This window comes from Rhinatrema bivittatum, chromosome 1, assembly GCF_901001135.1.
Source record: "Rhinatrema bivittatum chromosome 1, aRhiBiv1.1, whole genome shotgun sequence".
NCBI classification, from domain to species: domain Eukaryota; kingdom Metazoa; phylum Chordata; class Amphibia; order Gymnophiona; family Rhinatrematidae; genus Rhinatrema; species Rhinatrema bivittatum.
In genome coordinates this window covers 483,193,261-483,218,233 of record NC_042615.1, presented here as the reverse complement: position 1 = coordinate 483,218,233, position 24,973 = coordinate 483,193,261, and the positions used below count along the sequence as shown (strand labels likewise).

The 24,973-nt window shown below is 48.4% G+C and overlaps 1 protein-coding gene across 5 annotated transcripts in view; it reads left to right on the top strand.

Annotated features, from left to right (window-relative positions):
- The window catches only part of KDM5C (lysine demethylase 5C), a 314,227-nt gene that overhangs the window by 141,783 nt on the left and 147,471 nt on the right, over positions 1–24,973 (top strand). The gene's annotated exons all lie outside the window — the stretch shown is intronic.

Sequence of the window (24,973 nt, the reverse complement as noted above, 5' to 3'; positions counted from 1 at the left end):
GGAACCCAGACACCTCAGATGATGATGGCGGCTCCCTGGAAGAAGGAGAAATCCCTCCAGGCCTGGAACCATACCAGACCATGCTCCGCTTCTTCCACAGGGATGAATTACCAGTCCTTGTTTCCCAGACTCTGAAAACTCTGGGTATTCCAGGCACTGACCCTATGGCGGAACCAAAGAAGAACCCCATCTTGGTGTCCCTTCGTAAAGCCTCATGCTACTTCCCAATGATGGAAGCCATGCAGGAACTGATTGACCTGGAGTGGGATACCCCGGAGGCCAGCTTTAAAGGAGGCCTGGCCTTGGAAGCCTTACCCTCTGGAACCGGCTACCAAGGAATGCCTACGTTTTCCCAAAGTGGACGCCATGGTCTGTGCCATCTCAAAGTGAACAACCATTCCCATTGAGGGAGGGACTGCATTGAAGGATACTCAGGATAGACGATTGGAATCCATTCTTAAGCAGGCCTTCGACGCAACAGCAATGAAACTGTAAATTGCTTCCTGCTGAGCACTAGTGGCATGTTCCTGCTTGTTCCTCTCGAGAGAGGCAAATAACTCCAGAACTTATATTGGTGAGACGATGGAACCTGCAGCAGCCTTCCTGACGGACGCAAGCTCAGATCTGGTGCTTACTTCAGCCAGATGAGTAGCCTCTGTAGTGGCAGCCAGAAGACAGCTATAGCTGCAGAATTGGTCTGCTGATGTGACCTCTAAAGCGAATCTCACAAGAATGCCCTTTAAAGGATCTCTCTTATTCGGAAGCAAATTGGAGAAGTTAGCCAGCAAGTAGGGTGAATCTCCAGTGCCTCGGCTACTGGAAGACAGGGGTAAAAAGATCCCAGCGCCCCTCCCCAAAAAGAGGCAGAGGCTCGTAACGCTTTAGACCCTACAGGAACTCGCAGTTCTAGGGCCTTGTCCCTCCGGAAGGTCACAGCCCTTTCAGAAAAGATAGACCAAGAGAGGAACAGGCCCGGGGGCAGGCTCCAGTCGTGCTCCCCAATGAGAATGGCCGACCCATCCACAGAAATAGGGGGTTGTCGTTACCTCTTCTACCAAAGATGGGTCGAGATCATGTCTGACAAACGGGTACTAAACATCATTCGAAAAGGTTACTCTGTGGAGTTCCACAGCATCCCTCGGGACAAATTTATGATGTCACCCTGACACTCCCACACCAAGAGACTGGCAGTAGAAGCCACTCTGACGAAACTACTCAGTCTGAAGGCAATATCTCCGGTTCCTTTGCCCCAACAAAATATGGGGCGCTATTCCATCTATTTTATCGTTCCCAAGAAGGAAGGATCATTCCGACCCATCTTGGATCTCAAGAACGTCAACCATCATCTGCGGATACTACACTTCCCCATGGAGGCTCTTCGCTCCGTAATAATGGCAGTACAACCAGGAAAGTTCCTAACCTCCCTGAACCTCTCCGAAAGCCTACCTTCACATTCCAGTCCATCAAGATCACCTGTGTGTTATGCGCTTTGCGAAACTGGGTCACCATTACCAGTTCTGAGCGCTACACTTCGGACTAGCAAAGACCCCCAGAACATTTTCCAAGATTATGGTGGTTGTGGCGGCAACACTGAGGAAGGAAGGGATCTTGGTACACCCTTACCTGGATGACTGGCTGATCAGGGCAAAGTCTTCGGAGGAGAGCCGACAGGTGACCAGCAGAGTCAAGAACCTACTGCATGAACTCGGTTGGATCATGAACACAGGCAAGAGCAGTCTGCAGCCCTCTGTCTCTAGAGTACCTGGGGGCCATTTCGACACCAAACAGAACAGTCTTCCTCCCTCCCCCGAGGAGAAGGAAGCTGATGGAACAATTACGACGATTGATGACCAATGCACGTCCCAAGGTATGGGGCTATCTTCAAGTCCTCGGCCTCATGGCAGCGACCCTGGAGGTTGTCCCATGGGCAAGGGCCCACTGTCCCAGGACTGCTCAATTTGCCTCCAACTACCAGCAGAGATACATTCTCAGCTTCAGTGGTGGCTGCAAGAAGATCACCTAAGCAGAAGAGTAAGTTTGTCCCCACTGAACTGAATCTTGCTTACTACGGATGCAAGCCTGCGAGGGTGGGGAGCCTACTATCAGGAACTGACCACCCAGGGACAATGGAGCAAGGAAGAGGCGGGATGGAACACAAACTGCCTGGAAGCATCAGCTGCTGAGAAGGCCGGGGTCTGGTTCATACCTCTAGCCATTTCAGGGTTATCCTGCCCAACCTGGGTATTGTAGACACAGTGGCCGGATATGGCTAGGGCTGCAGGTAGAGACTTGAGGCATTGCCTGCAAGGAAGGCCGGAATCCGGTTCTTACTACTGCAAGCTGTTTCGGGGGAATCCTACTCAGCCCTGGTGCGCTTATCTTCGCAGGAGGAAATCCCTCTGAGGCTGGATAGCACGTTTGACTTGGATGCATAGGCCAGGGCGCATTCACTTCGAGCGCACAGGTCAGGGCCGGCGTTTACCTCCATGGAGTGAATCCCTCTAAAACAGAGTAGCACATCCATCTTAGGCATACATGTCTGGAAGTACTGAGCACAGGAAGCACTAAGGCTGTTCAGACCAAAAGGGTCTGCTTATACACAGCAGGACTGTGTAAAAGGTGCACATATGGAGAGAAAGGTAGCTTGAAATTGACCAGGATGGTGGACATGGGCAGGAAATCCACCTGTTCGTCAGCCTCTGCTAAGACTGTTCTGACTGGCAGTGTGGGAACGGTGGCCATTTTAGCGCCATCTCCTGTGGTGCAGGAAAGGTTGGGGAAGGAAGCCTTTGTTTCTGCCGTCGTCATTCCCTACCATGGATGTCCTTGATAGTGCTCCAGAGGATTTGCAGAGGTTTTTTCAGCAAATGTGCTTGTAAGGCACACAGCCTATTTGATTATCTCCACTGTAATAGCTTTCTGCATCTGAATAAGGCACGCAGGTTATCCCCTGCGGGGGGGGGGGGGCACGCAAAGGATCGCTGCATTCCCCTAGCTTATTAGCAGGACTGCGGATTAGAGGATTCAGTGGGCTCATAGGGGTGAGGGAAATCACTTGCAGGAGCCTTTGCAGGAGTGGTTTGACTTTCTGGGAGGAGGTGATGTACCCACTGATTCCCCAGGTATTGGACGAGGTCCAGGAAGAGTTGGAGCATGTGGGAGTTGATCCTATTCTGGATGGGCTTTGGGGCCTGGGGAATTCCTTTTTCTTCCATTGTACCTTTAATAAGCTAGTGGTTCAGGAGTGGGGGTACTCCAGAAGCCAGGCTAAAAGCTGGTTGAGCGATGGGATCATTCTGGGGACTGGTTTGGCAGTGCTGAAGGATGCACAAGACGAAGATGGAGATACATTTTAAGAAGATGTTAGAGGTCATAGTGCTGCGCAGAAATGCAGCGGTGGCAGTGGCTTCATAGCATGGATTTGCTTGTGCTGCGTTCAACAGATTCAGGTGAAGGGGTTAGGGCCTTTTCTTCTGGCCAAGCAGGTGGAATGACTGGAGGCCGGGGTAGCCTCTGTTGTGTTTGCCTTGGATGATTTGCTGCACATATCTGCCCAGAATGTGAGGTGGTCGGGGTCGACAAGGCGGCTCCTGCGGTTGTGCACTTGCTCAGATGATATCTGCTCCAAGTTGCAGTTGGAAAATCTTCCCTTTAAAGGCGAACTCGTGTTTGGTGAGTACGTGGAAGACTTGGTAAAGCACTTGGATGAGGCCCAGGGGCTTTGATCAGGTGAATTGCTACTGTCTTGCAGCCTGGCTTTTGAAAGGAATCGTTTGAGATGGAAGGATATTCCAAGGAGGCCACTACCACCTTGCCGCAAGCTAGATGACCTTCCACGTCCTTGGCTTATATTAGGGTGTGGATAGTGTTTGAAATGTGGTGTCTTGAGGAGAGCAATGAACCTACTTAAGCTTCATTTAGCATATTTTGGCATTTTTTGCAATGGGGTCCAGTGAAGGGACTGGTCTTTAATTCTCTCCGAGTGCAGGTGGCAGCCTTAGGCTGTTTTCATGGTAAGGTATAGGGCAAGTCCTTGACTTCACATTGGACGTGGTTCATTTTCTTTGTGGGGCAAAGCATTTGCGGCCCCAATGAGAAAGGTGCTGTGGGTGCTCTGTGGAGCTCCATTTGAACTGTTTTGATAGTTTGGCCAGAAGGATTTCTGAGCTTCAGGCCTTATCATGTAGGGACCCTTTTCTTCTGATTTCGGAGGTGGGCATCACTTCACACGGTGTCTTCCTTTCTGCCAAAGGTAGTCTCAGACTTTCACCTCAAACAGATGGTGGAGCTTCCCGCTATTCTAAATTCGGATGCGGCAACACCACATGCGAGGGAGCTTCATCTTAGACTTATGTTGGGCATTGTTGTGGTATCTCATAGAACAGTTTTCAGAGGTTGGCTCTCCTAGTCATTCTATGGAATGGACCAAAGAAAGGGAGTGAGGCTTCCAAGGCTACTGTTGCGTGGTGGCTGAAGGAGGCAGTTGGATCAGCATACATTTGCAATGGTCTATCTGTTCCTGAGCATCTGCGGGCCTATGCTACTAAGACACAGGCAACCTTGTGGACTGAGTGTTAACTAGTTTCCCCGCAGGAGATCTGTTGAGTAGATACTTGGGCTTCGCTACCAACTTTGACCAGATATTACTGGAGGAGATATTACTGGAGGTCCTTGCGTCCGAATCCGCTGGTTTTGATGAGCATGTACTGCGAGCCTGTCTCTCATGTTCCTGTCCAGTTTAGGGGGAACTTGGGTACATCCCATGCGTCTGGACTGATTTGGGGTATGAACAGGAAAGGAAAATTGGTTCTTACCTGCCAATTTTTGTTACTGGATTACCACAGATCATTCCAGAGCCCCGCCCTGTCTGGAAAGCCCGCTCTCGTTTTCAGTGTGTAAATAGTACAGAGTCGGTTGCTGGTTGGGAAAGTTCTATTACCCATACTTGTTGGAAGAGTTCCAGTTCAAAGGGCTCCACCTTCCTCCTGCTCAATTTAAGAGAGAGGTTGAAGTTAGTGTTTACAGTTACTCATTTTGGCTTGGGCACAGGTAATACTGAGGGACTTCAGGTGGTACACTAGATTAAATAAGTGTCGGTAAAGCTTTTCTTCTGTCATCTACTGGTTGGGAGGCAAAACCCATGCATCTGGACTGATCTATGGTATTCCAGGAATGAAAATTAGCAGGTAAGAACCAATTTTCCTACACTATTAATCTTGAGCACATCCGCTGCAAACAAATTGCACAGTTGGATTGTGTTAAATTCTTTCTCCAGTTCGTTTTAATCTGCTACTTGTTTCATAGTGTCACCCACTCTTAATACTGTTTGAAAAGGTAAATCTGTTCCACACCACTCATGATTTTATAAATTTCTATCTCATTCTCTCTGTTATTTTTTTCTCCAAACTGAAGAGCTCTAATCTGTCAAGCCTTCTTTTATAAGGGAGCCATTCCTTCCGCTTTATTTTTGGTTTTTTCTGTACTGTTTGAGATTTGGCTTTCTCTACGGACAAGCAAAATGAAACAGCCATACTGATAACACTGTTGGGTTATATCACTTCCAGTCCTATTTTCTCCTAGCTCAGAAAATATTTTTGTGTGCATTCCTTCTAGTTATGCGTGGAAGTTCTCGTTCTAGCATTGCCACATGATATTCCCTTAGTCTAATTTGTCTGCTTCATGAACAGTCATAATTTCTCTCCTTAGTGTTAGCAATTTTCTCACAAGGAGTTACTTAAACAGAATGTCCTCAAGGATGGTAGTTTACAGAGACCTGAAGTTGAAGTATGAGTTTAAAAGCTATTCAGAGCACAAAAGCTCTTAAAAACAAAACAAAAAAAAAAAAACCCTCACCATAATCATAAAATATCTGTCCCCATCAACCAATGCATTGTCCACAGGAAGATCAAGGGGCAGATTGTTGGCACAGAAAGAAAAAGCTGAAAAATTCACAGCACTGAGGCACTTTGTTGTGTTGTCAGAAGAGTCAACAGCACTGTTTGCAGAATAGGTATTGCCTTCGGCGCTAATATTTAGCTAAGTGTCTTCCCCAATACCAGCATCTGGCACAGGATTTTCGGCACCAACATCTGGACAGGATCTTTAACATTATAAGTTGGCATGACCCCAACAATGGTGCCAAAATTGGACGCTGCGAGAATATTTGTGCCAAATAAAAATGGCACTGACAAGAAAGTGTGCTGAGAGATTGGCTCAGAAAGGAAAGGCAAAGCACAAAACATTCAAACCATCAGAGAAATTTACTTCAACAAATGGCTAACTGTCTTCTCTCATTTTGCAGCCAGAGGAGCTCCCTTCTGCCAGAAGAAAGGACTCAAGGATTTCCTTTCCAGCATTACCGAAATGTCATACCTTTGTTCAAAAACTATGGACATATTTTAAGCAGTATATGAAAGAAGTGCTTAAAGAACTAAAACTTTAAGAGCCTATCTTGGAACTATTGAGAACAATATAAAATCAAAAATTTCAGTTTCATATTTTATAGATACTGAAGACAGACCATTTAAAACAAGTAAGGGAGAATCTACAGAAAAGAGAATAAAATGAGATTCGCCAATATACATTCCTTCAAATTCTGAGGATTCACAAAACTCGATTCCTCATATGTCTCACCATTTATCAGACCTGTCTGAACAGTCTAAACAACTCAACAGTGTCCACACCACCAAGAGAATACCTTTTCTTTTAAGACAAGCAGGATCGTAGTCCTCACAGATGGGTGACATCAGATGGAGCCTGGCATGGAAAACATTTGTCAAAGATTCTAGAACTTTGGCACACTCAGCATGCCACTATCCGCACGTCCTTGCGGGGTCTCCCTTCAGTCTTTTTTTTTTTTTTTTTTCCCACGAAGTGGTTGCCTCACAGTTCAGGAGCTCTGCTCTTCGTACTTTTTTCAAAAAGTGTTCCCAGTCGTTTTTTCAACTTTTTTCTGCGCTGGGTCCCTCTTCTCCGGTGGGTGCCGTCAGCAGCATATTTTCCCCTTTGTTGCGGTCGATTCCCGGCGTGTCACTTCCTGGTGGCTGCAGACCATCGACCACTCACTGGCTGTCTTTCATGGCATCCGGTTTTCAGCGGTTCCTCCAGTGCCTGCAAGCCATGTCCATTACTGATCCTCACGAGATCTGTATCCTCTGCCTGTGGGCATCGCACGATGTCAGAGGGTGCCATTTGTGTGATCAGATGACCCCCAAGGACCGTCATGCCCAGCTGGATAAGAGGAAAAAGCATTTTGGGCCAAAAAAGTATGATCCATCCACTCCAGCAGAGGGGGCATCGACACCTAGAGGCCGAAGAACCTTTGGATATACTGTCCCTTTCCACTTCCCAGCAGGCCCATATCGAGAGACAGGAGCTAGAGATGGGCAGTCTCTGATGTTACATTCCAAGATGTCAGGCTCTTCAGCTTCCTCAGTGTCGGGGAAAGACTGGGCCGAGCACCGCCACAAACACTATCACCAGTCACCTTTAAAGCAAGGCCCTGGATCTGGTGCGGCATCAGTGACTGCTGTACTGCCACCAAAGCGACCCCCTTGGGGAAAAGGCATCGTCCTCTTATCAGACCTGGGTGTCCCAGGCATTCCCCATTGATATCTATGCTAGGCTCCAAGCCTCCTTGGGCCTCCTCGGAGGCCCTGGTGACGACTCCTCAGTCCATTCTAACTTCACCGGACTTTCAGGAGGCGTTGGACCACAGGGTTCGGATGACGGTGCTACGAGCCCTGCGGGGTATTGAACTGCCACCAGCATCGGCCCAGTGCCGGAGCCTGCGCCATCTCTACTGGCACCCCTGTTGGAGTGTCGTCTGAACGTCCTAGGCGACCTTCTGACTCAGCCGGTGCCATCAGCGGCCACCGATACCCTCCTCTGGAGCGATATCTATCATTGGGCCTCCGAGGAGGGCATTCAGGGAACTCTGTGCCCTCGGTGCCGTTAATGCCCTTGGGGTCGTCTATGCCCCCGTTGCCCAAACTGAGAGGCTTGGGCAGGGACCATCCTCACAGGACCCCAGGGGAATTGAGTGAGGAAGAGGCCCCATATAATCCTTGGGGAGACAATACCTCGGAGACCTCTTCAGAGGCCTCCAAAGATATTCTTTCAGAGCTGCCTTCTCCTGATGAGACGTAAAGCTCCCCCAGAGGATCTTTTCTTTGTGGGCTTTGTCCTGGCCATGGCTGAAACCATTCTGTTTCAGCTCCTCACGGAAGAGGATGCCCGTCACAAAATGCTGGAGGTCCTCCAGTTTGTAGTTCCCTGTATGTACCCGGATCAGTCCAGACAGTGGGTAGAGCCTCCTGTCCAGCAGATGGAGACAGAGAAAAACTGAAAGGGTATCCTATATCAGAAGTGTGCTCACCCTGCGGTTCCCTAGCGTTATCTTCCTTTCTTCTCTTGGGTGATTTCTTTTCTCTTCTTCCCACTGGGTTGATACAGGATCAAGCAAGTATCATTTATTCCAGTTTTTTTAAAGGAAAAAAACCAGAATCTGTGCAAAGGGAGACAAAGGGAGACAGCCGGCGCCGAGACCCACCGGGGTAAGGCCCTAATCGCACCCTTGCCCCCTGCGGCCCCCAGCGCCGACCACGCGGCACGGAGCCGCGATCTGAGGCGCCACCCTCAGCCCTCCTCCGGGCCGCGAAGCAGCCAATCCCAGCCCGCACAGCCGCCAATAGCAGCAGGGCCAGGAGCCCTTTAAAGCGACCGCGACGCCGTGAATCAGCCTCTTACCTGCTACAGCCAGCGTCCCCGACCGTGCGAGGCCTGCGCAGCCGGCGCCGAGACCCACCGGGGTAAGGCCCTAATCGCACCCTTGCCCCCGGCGGCCCCCAGCGCCGACCACGCGGCACGGAGCCGCGATCTGAGGCGCCACCCTCAGCCCTCCTCCGGGCCGCGAAGCAGCCAATCCCAGCCCGCACAGCCGCCAATAGCAGCAGGGCCAGGAGCCCTTTAAAGCGACCACAACGCCTAGGCGTCGCACGCCGTGCGTCGCACGCCGAAGGGGAGCACGACAAAGGGGCTTGCCCCTTTGTCTCGCCCCTTCGGCGTAGCCCCGAGGAGCCCCGTTAACCTTCCAGTGAGTTCCTGCAAATTAACAAAGCCCCCATGCAGACAACACCACCCACCTGGGCATAACTACAGCTACCTGAAACATCACCAGCCTACAACCACACTATCGAAGCCTAGTCTCAAGGTGGACCGGCACTGTCTGTTTTTATAGCCCAGAGACCAACGACAGCAAAGTGCATTGCATACCCCATCACAGGTGCCCAGCAACGGAGCAACGGAGAATGAGCATGATGTGTTTGTTGGATCATCCCAATAAGTAAGCTACCTATCTGCACGTTTTAACACTGTTTCTGGCACTACTGCACTCTGTGACACACTGACTCTGGGACACACCGGGACACACCGGGACTTTTTGATCGTACTATTCGCACCTCTGCTTTCTTCACACTGGAACAAATTTATATCACATGTGCTTCAGTACCTGTTCTTTTAAGTGCCACTCTTGCTTGAATTGCCTTATTACTACTGCCCACTGGGATATATTTTCCTCAATTGCAGTTTGTTTGTTTTTTAGTAAAATTGTCTCCCTTATATGTGCTATGTGCCATCTTCCCATCCCTATATCTTACCACCCCCACCTGCGTAAAACCTTCCCTTTCCATACACATCCCCCCATCTCCCGGAAATCATTAATTCCAATCATGATCTCCCCTTTCACCCAATTTCTAGGCCTTGCATCTCTAGCTATTACCTTAATTAATGTACAATCCATACTCAAAAAAAGCCCCCATTCTCCATGATCTGCTATCTGATGACAATCCTGATATATGCGCCATTACTGAATCATGGCTAAAAGATTCAGACCACGTTTTCCTTAACCAGTTACCCCACCAAACCTACGACATTATTTCTATCCCCAGACCCAAGAAACGAGGTGGAGGGCTACTCCTGGCCACTAAAAAACACCTTAACCTTAAACTCCAACCCACCTCCCCACCCCCCAAACTGGAAATTGGGTTACTCAAATCCAACACCCTTCAAGTCTGCCTCATTTACGCCCCCCCTGGCCTTCTGGAGCATGACCCCTCTCCTCTTATTGAGCTCCTTGTAGACAATATCAAGCCTGATATCCCTGCAATTATCCTCGGAGACTTCAACCTCCACATGGATGCTAACCCCAAATCCTCTGCCTGTGATGCCCTCCTGATCTCCCTCTCAGCACTAGGATTCAAACAGACTATTACTACCCCGACGCACAAAGCAGGTCACACCCTTGACCTTATCTTTGTCAATTCACACATCTCAATTCCCAACTCCCCCATTGCCACCCCTGTCCCTTGGTCCGACCACTATATCATTAATACCACCTGCACACTCAACACCCGCCCCTGTACCCCACACACACAAAAAAAAACGATCACCTTTCGAAGACCCTGCCCCCCTGAGGCCATATCCCAAGCGATCGAAACAGCCACCAAGACCCTAGACCTTTCAAGTCCGGATGCAGCCCTCCACTCTTGGAATAATATCACCTCCACCATAGCCGAGGAATTATGCCCTTTGATCTACAAAGAAATCCCCCCTCAGAAAGATGATAAACCATGGTACAACAATGATCTAAAAATACTCAAGCAGACCCTTAGATCCAAGGAGCGCATCTGGCGTCGGCTACCCACACACACACACACTACAACATACAAACAGACCCTACACAACTACCGTCAAGCCACCCTCAAAGCCAAACGTGACTTCTATTCAGCTAGAATCCATGACTATCAATTTAATTCAAGTGCCCTCTTTTCCTATGTTGCTGATCTCACAAAGCCCTCCCTTCCCACACCCCATGAAAGCAACCCCATGGAAAAATGTGAAGAGCTCGCAAAGTATTTCCACAATAAAATTGCAAACATCATCAAGCGCTTCCTCCCTACGCCTATCCATACCCCTTTGCTCCCTATCCACAATGGCCCAATGCTGAAATCACTAGACCTTACATCCACATCAGATATAGTGTCTATCCTAAAAAAGATAAAACCAGCATCCCATATAGCAGACACTATCCCCACAAAAACCCTCCTCTCTATTCCCACCTCTATTGCTAAATCCTTAGCTGACATAATAAACTGCTCGTTAGCATCGGGCATGGTCCCAGACCCACTCAAAATTGCGGTCGTCAAACCCCTCCTCAAAAAACCATCCCTCAACCCCTCTGACCCAGCAAACTATCGTCCTATATCCAACCTCCCCCTGATTGCCAAAGTACTTGAGAAGGTAGTCAATTCCCAAATTTCAGACTTCCTCGAGGACCACCACATTTTACATCCATCTCAATTTGGGTTCCGCAAGGAGCGTAACACAGAAAATCTGCTAGCAATCACCAACACCATACTCATAGGTATGGGCCAAGGGACATCCTTTCTCCTCGCAATCCTTGATATCTCAGCTGCCTTCGATACAGTCAATCACCAAATCCTACTTTCCCTACTAGCAGAAATAGGCATCGCAGGCACTGCCTTATCTTGGTTCTCCTCATACCTCGCCAATAGAGAATACATAGTAAAAATTGACAAAGCTGAGTCTTCTCACATCCCCCTCACACAAGGAGTTCCTCAGGGGTCCTCACTCTCTTCTACTCTGTTCAATATTTATATACTGCCCCTCTGCCACCTGCTCTCTGACCTAGGATTGAACTTTTTCTTATATGCCGACGACGTTCAAATCCTCATTCCTATCCAAAATACTCTAAATGAAACCCTTCAACTATGGGACTCCTATCTAACAGCCATCAATTCTCTCCTCTCCAACCTCCACCTTGCCCTCAATGCTTCTAAAACTGAGATACTCATAATATCTAATCAACCTGAACTTACCCTCCCCAATATTACATCCTCCCCCCACGTCTCATCTCCAACTGTCAGAGACCTTGGCATCGAACTTGACCAGCGCCTCGATTTCAAAGCCCACATTAAATCCCTTCTTAAGGGAGGCTTTTACAAGCTTCACATCATGAAAAAGCTAAAACCACTACTCCACACACAAGATTTCCGTCTAGTCTTGCAGACCACTATCCTTTCCAAAGTGGATTACTGCAATTCCCTCCTCCTTGGCCTTCCAGAGTCGACCATCAAACCCCTACAAATCCTGCAGAACGCCATGGCAAGAATCCTAACGAACACACGAAAAAGAGACCACATCACCCCCATACTGAAGGACCTTCACTGGTTACCCATTTCTTTCCGTATACAGTATAAAACCCTCACCATACTACACAACCTCCTCTACAAACCTAACCCCTGGCTCAAGGACTCACCCCACTTCCGCATAACCAACCGTCCTACCAGATCCTCCCACGCAGGTACCCTACATACCCCCTCCCTCAAAATCGCCCATCTCACCTCCACGAGAGAAAGGGCCTTTACCATAGCGGGCCCTTCACTCTGGAATACTCTCCCTACCTTTCTCCGCCTTGAACCCTGCCTGGCCACCTTCAAAAAAGGCATAAAAACGTGGCTTTTCAGAAAGGCCTACCCGGAAACCAACCAAACCTAAACATTTCCACATAATCTACCCCGAATCCAACCAAACCTATACATTCCCACATAATCCCCCCCCCCACTCAGATTCCCAGCCTCCATCCCCCCACCCCACCCGCCCTTTTCCCCCCCCCCCCCTCCTAAGGCTTTCCCTTTTTTCCATTTTTTCCCCCTCCTTAGGCCTGCTTTTCCCCCCCTCCCAAGGCTTTTCCCCCCCTCCCAAGGCTTTCCCTTTCGCCTCTCCTTGCCCGCCCTTCCCCTTTTATCTTCCTACAATTTTACAAAATTGTTCAATTTAGTCCGATATAATCAATCCTATGCTAATTGTCACTAATGTAAATATTCCTTTTTCTGTAAATAAGTTCCTTTTATTTCTTATGTTAACGGTTGTTTTTTATACTCTCACTCATGCTACCTATCTTTCCCTCTCTTCTTCCTGTCTCCCTTACCCCCCCCCCCCCCCCCCCTTTCTGGCCTGCTCCCATCCCCCGGCCCCCTGTTCATTGTAATTTCCTCCTTTAACTGAGTTACTTGTAAACCGGCGTGATGTGCCCCACGAACGTCGGTATATTAAGTTGATAAATAAATAAATAAATAAACAAGTTGTCTCCTAGCTCTTACTGGGTCCCAGGGGGGATTGTTCCCCTTGATTATTCAGCCTGGGACCCTCTTTCCCGGTGACCTCCAGCCTGGCTGCTTGGGGTGATACTGGTGATCCAGCCACTCCCCCTACTTGCCTAGTCTGACCCAGAAGAGGCTCCTGCCTCTGGTTCTATAGCAGAGAGGTGGTTTTTCCTCTGCTTGCCTAAAGTTTCACAACAACAAAAAGAAAGTAAGAACTAATAGACTGACAGGTAAAAGGCAATTGGCAGCGTTTTCAGCAGCACTTACAGGGGATGGAGCGTAACAGGGCTTGTTCTTTGCTTCAGCTCGTGTCAGCCAGGCACTGCCGTTTTTTTTTTCTCCTCAAGCGTGCTACCCCCTCTCCCCGGAGCGGATGCCGCGTTACTCAGCCTGCCTTGCCCGCGGGGAGCCTGCCTCGCTGCTCTCTCGAGATGGGCTTTGCTCCTTATGCCTCCCTGGAGGGGAGGGACCCTCCGGGGCAGCGTTTAAATTGGCGGTCCGGGGTCGGGCCATGCAGCGTGTTCCTAAGCCGGCCTCCTCGTGAAAAACCGCGAAAACAGTGGCCATTTTGTCTCCAGAGCTCCCTTCTAATACAAGTCCTGAGGGTCCTGCAGAGCCGAATTTTAACCCTTTGCCACCCGATCTTAGCCCTGTGGGTTCCCCAGATCCAGTTTCTGACCCCACCCCCTTGCCTGGGAAGGTTCAACATCTTTTTTTCTACAGAATTTGTACTCTTAATGCACAAATCTTTTATCCCAGGAGAAGACGACTGAGGGGGGATATGAATAGAGATGTTTAAAATCATGAGAGGTCTAGAACGGGTAGATGTGAATCGGTTATTTACTCTTTCGGATAGTAGAAAGACTAGGGGGCACTCCATGAAGTTAGCATGGGGCACAAGGACAACTTGCGCAAGGGCCTGCCCTTCCAACAACCAGTCCCTCATAACTTTAACTACAGATGCATCCACCTTAGGTTGGGGAGCTCACATAGACAATCTCCAAACCCAAGGTACTTGGACAAAACTCGAATCAACGTTTCAAATCAATTTCTTGGAACTTCGAGCTATACATTATGCTCTGCATGTGTTCAAGGACTGCCTGTCACACAAGACTGTTCTCATTCAAACGTACAATACAGTAGCCATATGGTACCTGAACAAACAAGGAGGTACGGGCTCGTATCTCTTTTGCCAAGAAGCCGCACAGATTTGGGGCTGGGCCCTAACACACTCAATGTTTCTCCGGGCTACTTATCTGGTAGGCATTCACAACGTAGTGGCAGATCAACTCAGTCGTCGGTTCCAACCACACGAGTGGTCCCTGGATCCCTTAGTAGCGACCAGGATATTTCACCATTGGGGGCAACCAACAATAGACCTCTTTGCATCACACCTGAATCACAAAGTAGACAAGTTCTGCGCTCTCCACAGACAGAAACACCAGCCAGCCAAGGACGCCTTTGCTCGCCCTTGGAACTCAGGCCTTTTATACGCGTATCCTTCGATACCGCTCATAACCAAAACTCTAGTGAAGCTACAACAGGACAAGGGGTCCATGATACTCATAGCCCCGTATTGGCCTCGACATGTATGGTTTCCCACACTTCTAGACCTCTCAATCAGAGATCCAATTCGTCTGGGTGTAGTTCCCACTCTCATAACTCATGATCAGGGTCTGTTGTGCCATCCCAACCTTCAATCCCTATTCCTGACAGCATGGATGTTGAAAGCTTGATTTTACAACCACTGAATCTTTCAACCAATGTATTTCAAATGCTTATAGCTTCACGTAAACCTTCAACACGAAAGAATTATTCTTTGAAATGGAAAAGGTTTACTCTGTGGTGCATGCAAAAGAGTATTGACCCTTTCTCCTGCCCCACAACTTCTCTACTAGACTATTTATGCCATCTTTCAGATTCTGGTTTCCAGACATCTGTAAGAGTACATTTAAGTGCAATCTCTGTTTACCATAACAAGATGGGAGTTGCACCAATACCCATACATCCTCTTGTCAATAGATTTATGAGAGGTTTAATTCACCTTTAAACCACCAATTTGGCCACCAGTCACAGTATGGGACCTGAATCTGGTCTTAATGAGACTCATGCGTTCTCCTTTTGAACCCATGACTTCCTGTGATCTTAAATTTCTCACATGGAAGACTATCTTCCTCATAGCCATTAAATCAGCTAGAAGGGTTAGTGAGTTACAAGCACGTGTCACATACTCACCCTATACAAAATTCCTACATGACAGAGTGGTTCTCCGTACACATCCAAAATTCCTTCCCAAGGTAGTTACGGAATTCCACTTGAACCAATGCATAGTTTTACCCACATTCTTTCCAAGACCTCATTCTCATCAAGGAGAACAGGCCTTACATACCTTGGACTGGAATGCGTGCGCTAGCATTTTACTTAGACCGTACTGCAGTCCACAGGAAATCCACTCAACTGTATCTTATGATCCAAACAAACCAGGAAAAGCAGTGGGTAAACATACTCTCGCCAATTGGCTAGCAGATTGCATACAGTTTTGCTATAAAAAAGCAGGCCTTCCTCTCCAAGGACGAGTAAAGACACATTCAGTAAGAGCAATGTCAACCTCAGTAGCACACTATCGTTCAGTACCAATTCTTGACATATGTAAAGCAGCAACAGGGAGTTCTCGTCACACCTTTGCAGCTCATTACTGTTTGGACAAAGAAGGACGGCAAGATTCAGCTTACGGGCCAATCTGTCTTAAAGAACTTGTTTCCAGTGTAATCCCAACTCCTTCTACATCCAACCTGCTGTGGTCTTCGGCTGCCTCATTTTCACCAACAATACTTCAGTGTTGCTTCACTACAAAATGACTCAGCCTCTAGCTTGCTAGTCATCTATATGTTAGGACTAGCATCCTGCTTGTCGTGGGATAAAGCAAAATTGCTTACCTTGTAATAAGTGTTATCCCAGGACAGCAGGATGTAGTCCTTACGAAACCCACCCGCCACCCTGCGGAGTTGGGTCCAATACGTTTTATTTTTTGCTAAAGCTTATTGCTACATACGAAACTGAAGGGAGACCCCTGTGGCTGAGAATATCATGGCATGCTAGGCATGCTCAGTAGGCTCAGAGTGCCAGTCAAAAGTTTCTAGAAACTTTGACAGAGTTTTCTGCAATAGAGCTCCATCAATGATGTCACCCATATGTGAGGACTACATCCTGCTGTCCTGGGATAACATCTATTACAAGGTAAGCAATTTTGCTTTCTAGCTAGTTTGGAGGAACAGAATGATCCCCCCCCCCCCCCCCCCCGGGCTAAGATTCCTTGGGTGGGCACCAGGCAGGGCCCTAGGGCCCTAGAGTTACCGGGCACAAATAGGGTCAGGACCGTGCCGGGCGTACCGGATCCTCCATGGCCTCTGCAGGATCCAGATTCAGACTCAGATCTGGCTCTCCCGAATCCGCCTGCTGACGATGACGATCCCCGAGTTTTGAGGCTGTTTCAACGGGAGGAGCTGGGCCCACTCATTCCCTTTGTGTTGGCTGAACTTGGCATTGAAGTTCCCCCGGAGGAGCCACCCACTGCCTCAACCTCACGCACAGTGGACCCGGTCCTGGTGGAACTGAGGGCTCCGTCGCGTACTTTTCTATTCCACCCCATACTTATGCAGCTCCTGCTTCGGGAGTGGGAATCTCCCAAGTCAGGCCTCAGGGTGGGAAGGGCAATGGACAAGCTTTATCCTTTGCCAGATCAATGTCTGGAGATGCTTAAGGTACCTAAAGTTGATGCTTCTGTGTCCGCACCACCATCCCAGTGGTAGGAGCCACGGCTCTGAAGGATCTTCAGGATCTGAAGCTGGAGCTTCATCTCAAGAGGATCTTTGAAGTTCTGGTTCTGGGAGTTAGGGCGACAGTCTGTAGCAGTCTCATGCAGCGGGCAAGTCTCAGGTGGGTTCAGCAATTATTCAGCACCCAGGACCTCCCATCTGCAGAGGCAGAACGGCTGGAAGCTGCGGTGGCTTACGGAGCTGACGCTCTCTACGATCTCCTCAGGGTTCAAGCCAGAGCCATAGTCTCAGCGGTTTCAGCCAGGCGCCGCCTCTGGCTGAGGAATTGGGCTGCAGACTCCTAAATCGCAGGTGGGCACTCTTCCCTTCAAGGATAAGTTGCTTTTTGGCAAGGACCTGGAACAGCTTATAAAATCTTTAGGCGATAACAAGGTTCATAAGCTGCCTGAGGACCGCACCAAACAGTCCAGGTTGTTTTTTCCGTCCCGCTCTCGCTTCAGGGGGCAGTTCCAGTTCAACAAGCCGAGAGGTGCCTTTCAACGAAACACCTCCACTAGAGCTCAAGCATGGTCCCAGTCCTTTCGGGGACGACTATCCTTCAGAGACGCCACCCTGCCGCAAAGCTGCTTTGGGTTAAAGCTCATTCAACTAGGGCCCAGGCAGTATCCTGGGCGGAAGCTAAGCTACTGTCACCCGTCGACATCTGCCGAGCAGCGATGCAGGTCCTTCTTACACACTTTCTCCAGGTTCTATCACCTGAACGTCCAAGCCTGAGAAGATGCAGCCTTTGTGAGGGTGGTGCTAACCGGACCACAGGCAGCCTCCCACTCCTTTCGGGAGTAGCTTTTGTACATCCCACTGGTCCTGAATCCATCTGGCTATGCATTAGGAAATGGGGAAATTACTTACCTGATAATTAGTGTAGACAGATGAACTCAGCATCCCGCCCACAGCTGCCCATGAACAGTGCCAAGGAATCGCACATGAATCTCGATCCCAAAGAGGTTATAGGTAAGCCATCACCCTATCCCTAGATTGGGATATCTGTAATATTGCTGGGATTCAGCACTCATGTTTTTGAGTACAGTTACGGTCACCAATTTTAATCACGATTTTAATCAAGTTCTTCATCAAGTTATTAAATTGTATTCAAGCTTTTCAATAGTATGTCCACAATGGCTTTTGAAGAGAATACTGAATGGCTGGGGTCATTGCAGGGGTATATCTAGGGTGTCGTCAGCTTTGAAACCTGACTCTTTCTATCTGCTAGCAGGGGAGCACATAACCCATTGGTCCTGAGTCCATCTGTCTACAGTAAGAAAAACGAAATTATCAGGTAAGTAATTTCTCCATTGTAGATGTAGGAGCTTGTCAGGGCCCAACAGCCAAGTACTCCTCTCTTTGAGGCTTTGTCCGCTAGCCGGGTGAGATCTAGGTCCACGGACCTTCACCTACCAGTCAGGCACTGAATATCCCAAAGGTATGTCTATGGATCTAAGGACTTCTGTAATCAAGAGGGTCAAACAGGTGTGTCCCCCCCCCCCCCCCCCCCCAACACACACACACAGAACAGGAAATGAGAAAGTTTCCTCCTGAGGAATCCTTTGCTGACTTTATCCATGGAATAGTAGATTCTATTCTATTTACATTGTAGGAGGAAGAATCCAGAACAAAGATGCTAGACATGTAATTTGCGGAGCCCCTTAATGGATATTGTGGTAGATCCTGTCCATGAGATCCTTCAGTAGGTACAAATGTGGGACACTCCATTTCTGTTTCTCAAGTGAACAAGGCAAATGTAATATCATGTCCAGAAGGCTGCACGATTTGAGAAGCAGCAGTTGCCTCACCAATCGATAGTTGAGTCTGCTGTGGGACAAGTCCAGAATACATTTCTCAGTGCCCACAGGCAAGGATTCATGTACCCTGGACTCAGGAGAAAAGATTTTCAGGGGTCTATGTTCAGTACTTGCGTAGTGCCCTCTTTGATTTTCATGAGCCAGTATATGAGGGATTTCTGAAGAAAGTGAAAAGTGGCAGAATAGCATTTTCAAAAGCAGCATGATTTCTAAGCACTGGTGGACAACGATATGGAATGCGAAAAACACATGATTCAGTCTATCTTTGTTTTTAAGATGGCATCGAGAGTTTTCGCAGTGGATATTGGTGCCTGCAGACTTACCTGGCTGTAGTACTCAAACCTCCTACTTGATGTCCAGGTAGACTTGTAGACTGGGGCAATGGTGAGAATGTCTTTGGAGACAAGCTCAAGAAAGCAATAGCTCAGAATAAAGACCACTCTGTGATGCTTCAGATCCTCTCCACAGCTACTCCAGATCCACCCATCCACCCTTAATCAGGAGATACCCAAGTAAAGCACTGAGGATACATTTCTTTCAGCTGAGGAGATGTTTTCCTCTTCCCCCTCAGTCCTGTCAGCAGCAGAGTCTTTGCAATTGCCCATTGGCACCAGAGGGCCTCAAGGCCACAACCAGCACTCCAGCCAAAACTGGAGACAGTGTTTTGAATGGATCGTAGAGAGCATATCCAAGATCCCATTAATTATGCCAGAGGACAAAAGCAGGCTAAGATTTTATGTAAGTTGTTGGCCCAGAATAACTTTTACTACTTGGATTTTCAGCATAAATATGAAAAGGATAAAACTCTGCACTTATGCACATAAAATAACAACGTATGTGAGTGCATGCTATTTTAAAAACCGCAACATACACGTAAATCAGGAAATGAAAGTAAACTGAGGTGTATAAAAAAAAAAGAGGGGCGGGCCAGGGGCATTTTGGGGAGGGGGGCCAACATTTAAGCCCTGCTACAGTGACACATGTAAGCTTTTTTTTTTTCTTTTTCTTCTTGCATATATTTACTCTTCAGTATCTGGTGTAAGTGATCATAAACACATTAATAGTGAACTGGGTAGGGGCCTCGGTGAAATGGGAGGACTTCAGGCTGAAGAGCCAGGAGGGTTTTCGCGAGCTGCAGATGGATTGGGTGAACTGGTTGACTAACTGGTAAAACTGGATATTTCATTGCTGCACACAAATTATAAAATACCCTGACTTACATGCAAGAAAAATCTATTCGTTCACTTTTAAAATGTAAAGTACAAATACGCGGGTTTTTCATTTGTGCACGCTTATCCAGCTAAATTCCAACTTGTCTGGCTAAGTAGTTCTTTGCTGCTATTTAGACAAATTTAAGCTTATCTAGATAAGTAACGGCACTTCTCACAGGACAAGCAGGATGGTGTAGTCCTCCCATATGGGTGACATCACAGGATGGAGCCCAATCACGGAACACTTTTGTCAAAGTTTCTAGAACTTTTACTGGCATCTACTAGGCATGCCCAGCATGGCACTAAACCTGCAGCCAGTAGTGGTCCCTCTTTAGTCTTCTTTTTTCCACGCAGCAGTAGCCACGCAGGTTAAGGAGCTCCACAGAGATTCCTGACAGGAATTTTCCTCACGGAATTATTAAAAAGCTTCATACCCCTCAGGGGTCCCTCCTTCGAATTTTTGACTCCACTGTACTCCGGTAAGTTTTTTACCCGGTTTCGATCGATTTCCGTCTAGTTTGGCCCTCGCAGCCTATTGGCCGTCGACCATACCGTGGCTAAATTTTTCAAAGGCCATGGCATCTGGGTTCTGTTGGTGCCCGGACTGTACTCGTACCATGTCCGTTACAGACCTGCATAAAGTCTGTGTAATGTGTCTCAGGTGCGAGCATGATGTCCTGACTTGCCTCAAATGTGCCTTAATGAAACTAAAAGGCCGCAAGGCCAGAATGGGGAAAAAATGGAACTTCTCTTCCGTTCTCAAACTCAGACGCCGTCTATTGCATCAACATCGTCTGAACCGGCACTGTCCACTTCACGCCAGTATCGGCCACCGGCCGGTGACCATCCGGTGTCGTCGACTTCTCGGCTTTCAACTACCTCTACTCCCCCCTCAGGACCGAGGGGATCGTAGAGAGAAACATTGGCATCGACACCGCAAGTCTTGGACCATTGAGGAAGGAAAATCTTCGAGCCGCCATCGAAGAAACCCCGTCCAGAAAAGGCACAGACCCTTTCTGCGACCGAGTCACCGAGGCACCCCTCACCCGGAGTCTGTGTGTAAATGAGGGAAAGAGAGCGCATGTGTGTAAACATGTGAATGAGTCTGTGGGAGACAGCATGTATGTGTGTGATTGAAAGCCTGTATGTGTAAGCATGAAAAGACAGACAGCATGTGTGTAAATGTGCAATTAAGAGCCTGTATAAGTGAGAGAGAAAAAGCATGTGCATATGTGAACGATTGAGAGCCAGTGTGAGAGAGAGGAGAAAGTTGCAAGCAACCATCCCTCCTCCTGCTAATTCAAAATGATATCCAGGTGCCTTGAGATTAAACGTTCCCAGGTATGCAGAGCAAAACCTTTTTTGTATCCTTATTTTTCATTATTGGGCCTTTGTCTGCTATTTTGAAATATTTTATTGATATCTAGAAATTTCTGATATGAGTTTTTAATTATTGGATATTCCATTCATCTGCTGTTTTGAAATAATCTGTTCTTTTTGTTAGTATGGTTTTGCTGCTATTGATCAAGAAATATAAGATTTGTTTTATAAGGACTGGTGATGTTTCTCTTTTTCCTTTGTTACCCTACATACAGAGACCCTGATTTGTTGCAGTTTCCAATTCAGTTTTTGTCTGCATTCTTCTAGTTATACGTTTTGGTCTCGTTATTCTTTAGGTGAGGATCAGCACATGTGTTTCAGGTGAGGTTTTCTGCTGGCGTGTAGTTTCGTTTGGGCTCTATAAGTAGCCTGGCGTGATCCGTTTCCTAATAGGTGTATTGATGTCTTAAGGCCTGGTGTAATATTTTCAGTATTGCCTTTTCTTAAGTAAGGTGTTTACTGTTTGAGTAAGGTTTAAGGTTTATTATTATTTATATACCATTGTCTCAGCAAGCCTTCACAATGGTTTACATTTCAATAAATATGCAGTGAGGAAATTACATTCAGTCATAAAAGATAAAACAGCTAAAATTTATAAGAGAAATTTCTAAAACATATTAGCTGTTGAAAGATATAAAGATGTAAAATATAAAATAAAGCTATAAATATTAAACCAATAAAACCATTAAAAACACTAAAAGATATATACAATTCAACATTGCCTATGGATTAATAGGAAGCGGCCTGTGCATAATTGAACTTAAACGCATGTTTGTTGCTCATTTTCAATGTAAGCTGCGTTGAATAACCATGTTTTAAGTTCTGCTTTAAACTTGCTTTTTTCTCGCTGTGTCCTTAATTGAATTAGTGCTGTATTGGTGTGGGATGTTTACTATTTATGTAATTTCTGTTCAGACAGTATATGTATCTTTCCCATGTGTCATTCTTAACAATAAAAATAATACTGGGCCTTTATTTTTTATTTCCGCCGTGAATTGTAATGAGCAGTGTGTCACACATTGAGCGTGGTTTGTCAGGTGTGTCATGATGGGAAAAAGGTTGACAACCACTGATCTAAATAACACGTTTTGGACTTATCTGGCGAAGTAGTGACACATTTGGATAAATCGGCATTTATCCGGAGTCAAGATGGCCGACAGCTAGACGATAACTCTGAGCGTTCCCTGTTGCTGTGGAGAGCTGGTTCAGGTCGATGAGATTTGCGACCTGGCAGTCTTACCTTTTCGAAAACTGGAGAAATTTTTCCTGGATGGGACGAAAGAGAAAGCCAAGGAAATGGGGTCTGTCCCCACGACCTCTCCAGGGTGTTCTACATCGGGCCCAATGGATGCCCATGTTATCCGCAGTAGCCCCATACCAGGGAACCAGCCGCTGGATAGAGGGGGAGGGGAATTTGAGCTCCCCTCTCTCCCAGGCTCATTGACACTATTGAGCCCAGTATGAGGTTCACCTCCTGGAAATCCGGCAGCCACATGGGCACCCCTAACAGCTGCAGAGACGCCATCAAACCGATGTGTACCTCTGGCGAACTCGGCAGGGAGCAGCGGGGCGCCTGAGGCGACTGCAGATCCATTGAACACCTCGGGACAAGTGGACAAGGAGGATTATGCGAGACCGAGAAAGGGGAGAGTCAAGTGAGAGGAGACCAGGAGTTATTCGTGCCTGAATTAACATTACCAGGACTGCCTCCAGTTTCAAGACCCGAAGAGTTATCTCTTTTATCAATATGGGACGCTATAGCTGAATTTAGAAGTTATATAACTCAGCAATTGTTGCCTATAGTTCCCTGTACGTACCCAGATCAGTCCAGGACACCTGGGTTGTGACTCCGCACCAGTAGATGGAGACAGAGCAAGATCTGTCGGACTCAGCCATATATGGCAACGTGCCTCACACAGCCCCTCAGTCTTACTCTGTCTCCAGTAGATGGTGCAGGTGCAGTCACAGCCTCTGCCTTCCCTGGGTCCTGGTAGTTAGTCAGGGTTGGTTTTTCGGTATTAGTGTTAACAGGAAAAAAAAAAAGTAAAGGAACACAGAAGGAAGGTCCCTGTCCGTCCTGCCTCCCAGGGGGGTTAGAAGGTTCTGAGGGGACCATCCCCCCCCTGGTTGAGGCCGCTGCTAGGGTCGAGGGCCCGGCTGGTTCAAGTAGCAGCGTCAGGGGTGACACCGGGGAGCCCTGTTCATTCACCCCCGCTGGAGCAGGAGCCTCAGGACTGGGGACAGTGGCAAGTTTTGTAAAAAAAGAAAAAAAAAAAAGCAGACGTTTTGTTTGTAGCGCCGGCTCTCAGTTTCTTCGCCGGGGGGGCTGCTTGACATGGGGTCTTAATTTTAATTTAATTAAATTAATTTTGATCCCTGCCTCGCGGTTGCTCCGGATGCCGAGGGGGTCGGTCTGCCGCACGAGGGGAATCTGTTTTACTTGTGTATCGGGTGGCGAGGGACCGTCCGGGGCCAGTCCCGGCCGGCGCGATTGCCGCCGTGTGTATAGAAGGCTGCAGACGGGCCTGCAGAGCTCTTCCCGCTTAGCGCGGGATTGGCGGCCATTTTAGGTACAGGCCGGGAAGTCGCATGGGAGGCTGCTGGTGATGGTGACATGCCTCCCGCGCTTTTGCCACAGCAACGGCCTTCGGGGGGGGGGGGGGGGCGGCGCGTGCCCAGTGCGGTCGAGGCTTCTTCAGACTCAGTCTTCTTTTTCTTCGGATTTTGCACTGTTATTGCGCAAAGTCCTTAAACATAAAAGCCGCAGGTGGAGAGCGGGGAAGTCATTTCCCGCGAGGGGATCAGACAGAGACCCCGGATCCGGAAGAGGAAATCCAGAGATGGTTCGCGCAGTACCCCAGCCCCACCTAAAGAGAAGCGTCCGTTGCGGGGTGTTCCCCAGGGCACTGACACAGAGTCCACATCGCCGGACGAGGCAGATCCTCCGAAGAGCCCCCGGGGGGGCCGATGGGGCGGCGGGAGAGCGTCCCTCCCAGCCAGGTACTAGAAAAGGAATGCCGGCCGTCGATGGAGATGACCCGAAGGTGGTCCGCCTGTTTCGGAGGGATGAGCTGCCCCCACTTATTCCGGCTATACTCCAGGAGCTAGGGGTGGAGGCTCTGCCGGTGGTTTCTCGGCTGGGAGCCAAAATGGATCCGGTGCTATTGGGTCTCATTGGACCGGCAGTGGCCTTCCCATTCCACTTCTCGGCGTCGGATATTTTGTTCCGCGAATGGGATACTCCGGAGTTGGGCCTGAAGGTGAGCAAGGCCATGGATAAGCTCTACCCGCTACCAGAGGACGCACTGGAGCTCCTCCGACTGCCAAAGGTGGACGCGACAGTGTTGGCGGTGACAAAGCGGTCGATTCCGGTCACAGGAGCCACGGCTCTCAGACATACAGGATACAAAGCTAGAGTTGCAGCTTAAGAAGATTTTTGAAGTTTCGGCATTGGGGGTCCGCGCAGCCATCTGTAGTAACTTCGCCATGCGGGCTAGCCTGCGCTGGGCCCAGGTCCTCCAGGCAAATTCAGATCTCTCGGAGGAAGAGGCCACTCAGGCATA